This window comes from Ursus maritimus, unplaced genomic scaffold (assembly GCF_017311325.1).
Source record: "Ursus maritimus isolate PB19 unplaced genomic scaffold, ASM1731132v1 scaffold_19, whole genome shotgun sequence".
Classification (NCBI taxonomy): Eukaryota; Metazoa; Chordata; class Mammalia; order Carnivora; family Ursidae; genus Ursus; species Ursus maritimus.
This window is the reverse complement of record NW_024424341.1, coordinates 41,439,749-41,447,984: the sequence shown is the minus strand read 5'-3', so window position 1 is coordinate 41,447,984 and position 8,236 is coordinate 41,439,749. Positions and strand designations below refer to the sequence as shown.

At 44.5% G+C, this 8,236-nt stretch overlaps 1 pseudogene; it reads right to left on the bottom strand.

The window, feature by feature from the left end:
• Window positions 1–793: 793 nt before the first annotated feature.
• Window positions 794–1,809, bottom strand: LOC103677278 (annotated as a pseudogene).
• Window positions 1,810–8,236: the final 6,427 nt, after the last annotated feature.

Sequence of the window (8,236 nt, the reverse complement as noted above, 5' to 3'; positions counted from 1 at the left end):
GCATCCAACTGTTGACCGGCGCCTCGAAAGTTAAGTGGCCTCAGGTGTGAGGTCGGGCTCCGCACACTCTGTGCAGGCGTCTCCAAGTTGAGTCTCTGCTCCTCTCTCCCTCTGCCCCTCCCCGCTCACATGTGCATGCACTCTCTCTCGCAGTCAAATAAATAAGTAAATAAAATAACTAAATAGTAAAAAATCTTTTTAAAAAGGAATATGGGTAGGTAGTAGCTAGTAGCAAAGGGATAGGGAAGGGATTGATGCGAAAAAGCCCTGTCCTAAATTTATTTAGCATATGTGTATCGGCCCTTATCACCATGTCAAAGATATAAATCTATTTCTTTATTTAGTAGCTCCAATGTTTATCTCAGAACAAATATAATTATTTAATCCATCCATTTGAATGGGTATCAGGTTGTTTCTGATTTTTCGCCATTACAAAGATGCTGGTGAATATCTCTGTATCTACATTCATCTCTACTTGTGGACATAAGCAGAAACACTTGGTAAGTGTTTGTCATTCTAGGAATCAAATGATGTGGGTTGTTGAATTTGCATTTCTGTTTACAATAAAGTGGACCATGCTGTCATGTGAGTTACCAGTCCCTTATCATTCATCTTTGATGACTTGCTTTCATAGACATTGGCTACTTTTCCCATGGGTAATTCAGATTTTGTTCTTGACTGAAACGAACTCATTGTTTATTAGATGGGAAACGTATCCTTCAGTTGTTCTCTTCTTTTTTTTTTGGGCTTTCTTCGGTGTCATGGTTGAATTTCGTGAGCTATGGCAGATCTCTCAATCAGAGAGACAAGAGGTCCAATGATCCAAGATCGCAGTCAAGGCCAGTGAGAGTTTTCCGAGTTTCACATGGACCTCCCTGTTCCGCAGGGCAGTAGATGACGGGGCTGCACATGGTGACCACCGTGTAGACGACTGACAGCACCTTGTTGAGGTCCATGGATTTGATGCGGCTGGGACGGTGCAGTAGATGAAGAGGGCCGCTGAGTAGAAGATTTCACCACAATCAGGTGGAGGCGCAGTGGAAAAGGCCTTGTACAGCAGCAGCGGCTGACGGCATGCGGAGCACGCCACCCCGACATGGCTGAAAAAGCAGGAGGCCAAAGTGCTACCAACAGTGTTCCACAGAAGATGATTTATGGCAGAGATGAAGTCCACCAGCTCGGCCAGCTACGCGGGTGCAGGACAAAGGTTGAGCAGAGGAGAGACATCACAGAAAAATTGGCTGAGGACGTTGGGGCCATGCAGTGCACGACAGGCTGGCGATGCAAGACGTCTTGACCACCGAGACTCAGCAGTCCCCCAAGCCATGAGGACACGGCTGGCTCAGGCAGACTCTGGGGCCTCAAGGAGCAGTGGGTAGTGGAGCGGGCGGCAGATGGCCACGTGAGCGGTCATAGGCCAGTGGAGGCCGAGTGGTGGGCACTCCGTGCAGATGAGGGAAGACGCAAGAAGAAGAGCTGGGTCATGCAGGCTGTGAAGGGCACGTGGAAGGGTCTCAGTCCACAGCCCCACGAGCAGGCTGGGCGTGGTCACTGACACGTAGCACATCTCCAGGCAGCTCAGGTTGCCCAGGAAGAAGTACATGGGCTTCGCGGAGCTCCGCTGTGGCTGCAGATGAGACAGACGATGAGCGTGTTCTCCAGGAGCCGGGCCAGCAGGTAGAGGGTCAAGAAGATGGCAAACAGGACGCCCCTCATGCCCAGACTGGCAGACAAGCCCAGCAAGACAAACTCCTGGACTCTGGTCATGTTGCCCGACTCCAGGGACCTCCCATCTAAGAACAAATACATCTACAATATATTTTGCACAAATCTTCTTTAGTATTCTGCCTTTCCTGTAGATCCAGCCATTATATCACCTGAGTAAAATGAAATAAACTCGTGTCTGCATTCTCTGCCTCCAGCCTCTTGCCCATTTCTGCACAGCTGCCGGTAGGTCTTTCAAAAATCATAGATCATATAAGGTTACTCCCTCGGCTTAAAGCCCTTGACACATTCCCATTATCCTTAGAATAAACATCATGTGTCCTCTCATGGCTCTCAAGCCCCCAATTTTCTGATCCTTGCCACATTTCAGCTTTAACTCATGTCATGGCTGCTTTTCTCACACCCACTGGGGCCCTCCCATGGGGCCCTTTACCTCCTCAAATGCCCGAGGTCCTTCCAGCCTTAAATAATCCCCATACAAAGTCCCTCTTTCTGAAACAGCCTTCTCCCCATTCTTGCTTTTCCCATTTCTGGGGAACTCCTTGACATCCTTTGGCAGGAGTTTCTTGTTGCCTTAGCCTTAGACAATCCCCCCGCCATCAAACTCTATCCTGTGTCATTATTCTAGCCCTGCAACTCCATTCCCTTCCTTCCACCGTGGGATTGCTACTTCACTCTTATTTATTTCAAACTACTGGGTACAAACTGGTGGTTGTCAGAGAGAGGTGGGGGGACGGGAGAAATAGGTGTAAGTGGAAGTAAGGAGAGCGCTTGTGGAGCACTGAGCAATGCATAGAAGTGTTGGACCAATTTATTGTATGCCTGATACAAATATAATCTCTGGCTGTTACTACTACTGGGATTTAGAATGAATGAATGAATGAATGAATGAATGAATGAATGAATGAATGAAATTACTTGCATGTTTGTTCAGTTATGATTGTTCTCCAATCTGGATTGTGAGCTCTTTGAGAAAGAAACTGAGTCTGTCTCACTCAGGAGCTCTCACTCAGAATTTAGCAAAGGAGTGCACTGCCCAGTACACCACACAGGTTCTCCACATGCTTGTCTGAAGCACGGAGGACTCAGACGTGGACTTCTCAGGCATCACACTCCCCAGCAGGTGCTGAGAACAGACGATGACCGGACTTCAGCCCTATAGGGACGAGACAGAGTCCAGGGAGGCCTCGGAAGAAACAACACTAGCCACAGGGAATGGAACAGGCAGTGAGAGACCTTTTAAGTCCCCATCCTCAAATACAAAGAGGAAGTTAGCCATTTCTTTTTCATCTTACTGCTTGCTTTTTGTATTGCTGTTGTCCACGTTACATATCACAACAAAGGGAAGGTTTTCCTTCTCTCTGGTTCAAAGCAGGAAATGTCATTGTTCCCAAACAGTGGACTGTCACCATCTAGTCCAGAATGTGAATGAGCAGTGCCTTCTCTGAAGATCACTGAGGTTCTCATAGAGGCTATGAGCACAAAGTGAGGACACTGATTTTTTTTTTTTTTTCCCAAAACCAGTTCTGCCTGATTTTACCACCTACCAGTGCTCCCAGATGAGGCTGCAGTGTTTGTGACACATGCTCCTGGTCTGTTTGAGAGTCACCTGAGTCCATTCTGTCCTGAACCTCCCTGGCACGGCCGAGGAGCAGCCATGCCTATCCCAACTATACGCACAGATGACGTCTGCTTCAGTCCTACCCTGGCTCTGCCTAGATCTCCTTCAGAATGAAACGACATACCTCTGAATCCTGGACATGCCCCCTTCCTCCCTAAGAGTGTCTCTGAGCTGTCACTTACCTCTCTGAGCGCCTCAGTCAGCCTACACAAATAAATCCTGGGGTTCTGACTGGTAGGAACACTGAGGCATTGATCAACATTTACCAAATGCCAAATGTTGTGTCAGGCGATTCTTTCGCGTATTTTATCCCTCACGGCGCCTGAGAAGGAATCATCAATGATCCCATCTTTACAGATGAAAACTACGGATCCAAGAGTCCGCTTGTTTTGTAGGCCTCCCAGCAGTAAAGTAGTAAAATACAGACTCAGCTTCGCAGGGCCTTGGGCTGACCCCATGACTCGTGGCATTTGGGGTACATTTTCATTTTACTTGTTTGGAAACACATTGCAAAGTAGAAAAGAAAATTATCCTTCTACTCTAGAAGGGAAAGTTAGACTGGAAGGACCATTTGAAGGTACTAAGTTTGACAGCTTCCTGTTTTTATGGGAAGGGAACTGGAACACCTAGACAGGTGAAGGGTTATGCCGCGATTTCCTAGTTAAATGGATTTGAGGGGTGCCTGCATGCCCTGTTGGTTAAGCATCTGGCGTTTGGCTCAGGTCATGATCCCAGGTCCCCGGATCGAGTCCCGCATCAGGCCTTCCCTACTCAGCGGGAGTCTGCTTCTCTCTCTCTCCCTCTGCTGCTCCCCTCTCGCTCTCTCTGTCAAATAAGAAGATAAAAACCTTTCAAAAATCGATTTGAGTTTCCCAAAAAATACTAGAAGATGTCAAGTGGCTGCAGCTAGACTCGTCTTGGGATCCCGGACAAAGAGTCTGTGTGTAGGGATCCACTCACCTGCCATTCACCTGTGAAGAAAGCCGTTTCTGTAGCTCCTGATTTTACTGATAAAGAATCAGAGGCGAGAAAGTATGAGGTACTGCTCAACTGACGCTGGGTCGGTGATGGAGGTGGGTGCCCCGGCAGTTTGACTCACAGATGACGGTCTGCAATTTTGAATCAGAGTTGTCGGGTCCTTCACGTGGGTCAAACTCCCCCGATGACACTTCTAACCTCCTCAGAGAAGACTTCCAATGCAATGAGGTGAATAACACATACACTCACCGCTCGGGTGAGGTCTGCTCCGCCGGGTTCAGTCCAGCAGTGGTAGCAGCTGTGTCCAGTCCTGGACACGACAGGCACCCCCTTCTGCCCATACGCGGCATCCCTGCACCCAGGAAGCCTTCGCCGTGGTCCTGGGTGGGACTCAGTCAAGCCCATCCAGTGGAGGGGATGGTGGAGCCTCATTAGGTGCGAAATGTTGTTAACCCCACTGACCTCTCCTCCTCGTGTGTCCACCCCCGATAGATTCCTTCTCCCTGATCCACTTTCTCTGTGCTCCCGCTTCTGTTAATAATCCCTCTCTCTTTGTCCCTGTACATTATTTACCTGGGCTGTGAAGTATCCTGGGCGGCTGTGACGTCACAGCCAGGCACCCAGATGCCAAGAGGTTTTGCTTGTTTTTGTTTGTTTTGTTTTTGTTTATCTTACATAAGCAGTTAAGAACCAATCAATTTAATTTCAAAAGTGTCACTTTGGAATTCTCCAGCCCGGAATCAGAGTGCACAGTGACTATTCAGTGTTTGTGTCTCATACTCATAAGCATTTATCAAACACCAGCAATGTAGTGTGCACAGCGGGAATATGGAGGAAAACAAGATAAGACCCCCCCCGCCCCCGAGGAGTTTCCAAATTGATTCTTTTGTTTTTAATGTTTTTTTATTTCTATTATGTTAGTCACCATGCTGTGCACATCCTCGTTTCAAGATGTAAAAGTTCCGATGATCTAGCTAGTTGCGTATAACACCCAGCACCATGCAATACGTGCCCTCCTTACTACCCATCACCAGCCTATCCCATTCCCCTACCCTCCCCTGAAGCCCTCAGTTTGTTTCCCAGAGTCCATAGTCTCTCATGTTTCATTCTCTGATTACCCCTTTCTTTATCCCTTTCTTCCCTACCGATCTTCCTAGTTCTCCCATGTTCCATAGATGAGAAACCATATGATAATTGTCTTTCTTCTTTTGCTTGACTTATTTCCTTACTTAGCATTATCTCCTCCAGTGCTGTCCATGTTGCAGCAAATGTTGAGAAATCGTTCTTCTGATAGCTGAGTAATATTCCATTGTATATATGGACTACATCTTCTTAATCCAGTCATCTGTTGAAGGGCATTCGGTTCCTTCACTCTATTTAGCTATTGTGGACATTGCTGCTATAACATTGGAGTGCATATGGTCCTTCTCTTTACACATGTCTGTATCTTTGGGGTAAATACCTAGTGCATTGCAAATGGCTGGATCATAGGGTAGCTCACCTTTAACTTTTGCGACCTCCACACTCTTCCACAGAGTGCCGCAGCAACCTGCATTCCCACCAACAATGTAGGAGGGATCCCCTTCCCACATCCTCTCCAGCAATTGCCGTTTCCTGCCTCATGTTAATTTTTGCCATTCTAACTGGCGGTGGTATCTCAGTGTGGTTTTTGATTTGAATTTCCCTGATGGCTAATGATTTTGAACATTTTTTCATGTGTCTGTTGGGCATTTGTATGTCCTCACAAAGTGTGTTGTTCACATCTTCTTGCCCATTTTATTATTTATTTGTTTCTCACATATTGAGTTTGAGAAGTTTTGTAGATTCCTTGGATACCAGTCTTTTATCTGTAGCATCATTTGTAAAATATATTCTCTCATTCCGTGGGTTGCCTCTCCTTGGCTACAAAGCAAAGCTTTTTATCTTGATGAAGTCCTACAAGTTCATTTTGTCTTTTGCGTTTCTCTCGCTTTGAGATGTAAGCCATGAAAAGGCCGCTGTGGCCGATGTCGTAGAGGTTGCTGCCTGTTCTCCTCTAGATTTGATGGATTCCTGTCTCGTTGACGAGGTCTTTCATCCATTTGTAGTTTATCTTTGGGTGTAATGTGTGAGAGAGTGGTCAAGTTTCATTCTCTGCATGTAGCTGTCCAATTTTCCTCAGCACCACTTCTATTGAAGAGACTGGTTTTTTCCACTGAGTTTTTTCCTCGTTTCTTTATCAAAGATTAGTTGCCCAAAGACTGAGGGTCCATTTCTGGTTCCTCATTCTGTTCCATTGGTCTATGTGTCTGTTTCTTTGTGCCAGTACCATGCTGTCTTTTGTGATCACAACTTTGTAGTACAGCCTGAAATCTGACAACGTTGATGCCTCAGCTTTGTTTTTCCTTTCAACTCCTTGGTGATTTGGGGGCCTTTTCTGGCTCCACACAAATTTAAGGGCTGTTTGTTCCAGCTCTTTAGAAAATGTCCTCGGTATTTGATCGGGATATAGCATTGAAAGTGTAGATTGCTCTGGGTAGCATGGACATTTTAACTATGTGAATTCTTCCGATCCATGAGCATGGAATACTTTTCCATCTTTTGTGTCTTCTTCAATGTCTTCAAGAGTGATTTGTAGTTTCTCAGAATATAGATTCCTATGTCTCTGGTTAAGCCTAGGAGTACTGCAGTAAGTAACAGCATACAAAGAAAATGTCTGCAAAAAGATTAAGTTTATGGTCTTGACTAAGTCTGATATGAGGGAAATAATAATATCCCCATGTGTTATTGGTAATTTTGGAATAGCTTCTCACAAGGACAACAGCAAATTTTTTTTATTTTTAGCTTTTATAGATAACTAAATAAATGTAAATTATTACGCGCCAATGAGACCATAGTCCATGTCACTGATACCAAAAAGAAAGCCAAATTAATATACCAACATATGATACCATTTTGAGAAATCTATTCAGGAAACATAAAAATTGATAATCTGTATTTAGAATCCAGTGAACACAGGTGAAAGCAGATATTTGATGTCTCATACAAACTCAGTGCACTACAAAACTTACATGATCAAACCTGCATTAACAATCATTTCGTGTGAGAAAAAATTATTACATTAAAACTACCATACCATTTAGAGAAATTCAGAAATATTGAAAAATGAAAAAAACGTGATGTCCAATATTCATTTTTAAATAGAGCTGGGAGAAGCATGTGAGGTACAAGAAAAAGAAGTCCACGAGTTTATAATTGTGAAGACTTGATGATGGATACATGGTACTCGTTATAGTGTTGCTCTGATTTTACATGTTTGAAGTTCTGCGCTTCTCTGCAACAAGGCACCAGATTTTGGATGCAATATTTTTATTTCCCACAAGGGGAAGCCAACAAAACACTGCGAGGTTCATCTGATAATGTACAACAATCTAAATTAATAATGATGAAACAAAACAAGCTGCCATTGATATTCAAATCAGCATGAGTCGCAGCATGTGAAAAGCACAACCAACAGACCGCCTTGATGATACATGGTAAATTCAATCGCCCTTCCAGAATATAGTGAGTGCCAGCCCGGAAGCAGCCATCCATGGAGCTTTTTTTTTTTTTTTTTTTTTTTTTAAAGATATTTGTTCGTATTTGATTTAAATCTCTTTGCAGATAGTCCACAATAGGGAAATTTCCTACTTAAATAAGTGGAAGAACTTGAGTAGAATATGGATTGCAAACACAAGTGAATATTGCATGTTGCTAGTGGAACAAAGAAGAAGGGTAAATGTCTATTAAGTCTTCTAGGGCCATTCAGTTCAAAAAGTTCAAACAGTCAAGTGTTAATAGTCACAAGATGTTACAAAACTGTGTTGCTGTATTTAGTAAAATAACTGAAAGACACATAAATCCTGATCTTCCAGTCTGATCAAACTGGGTGAG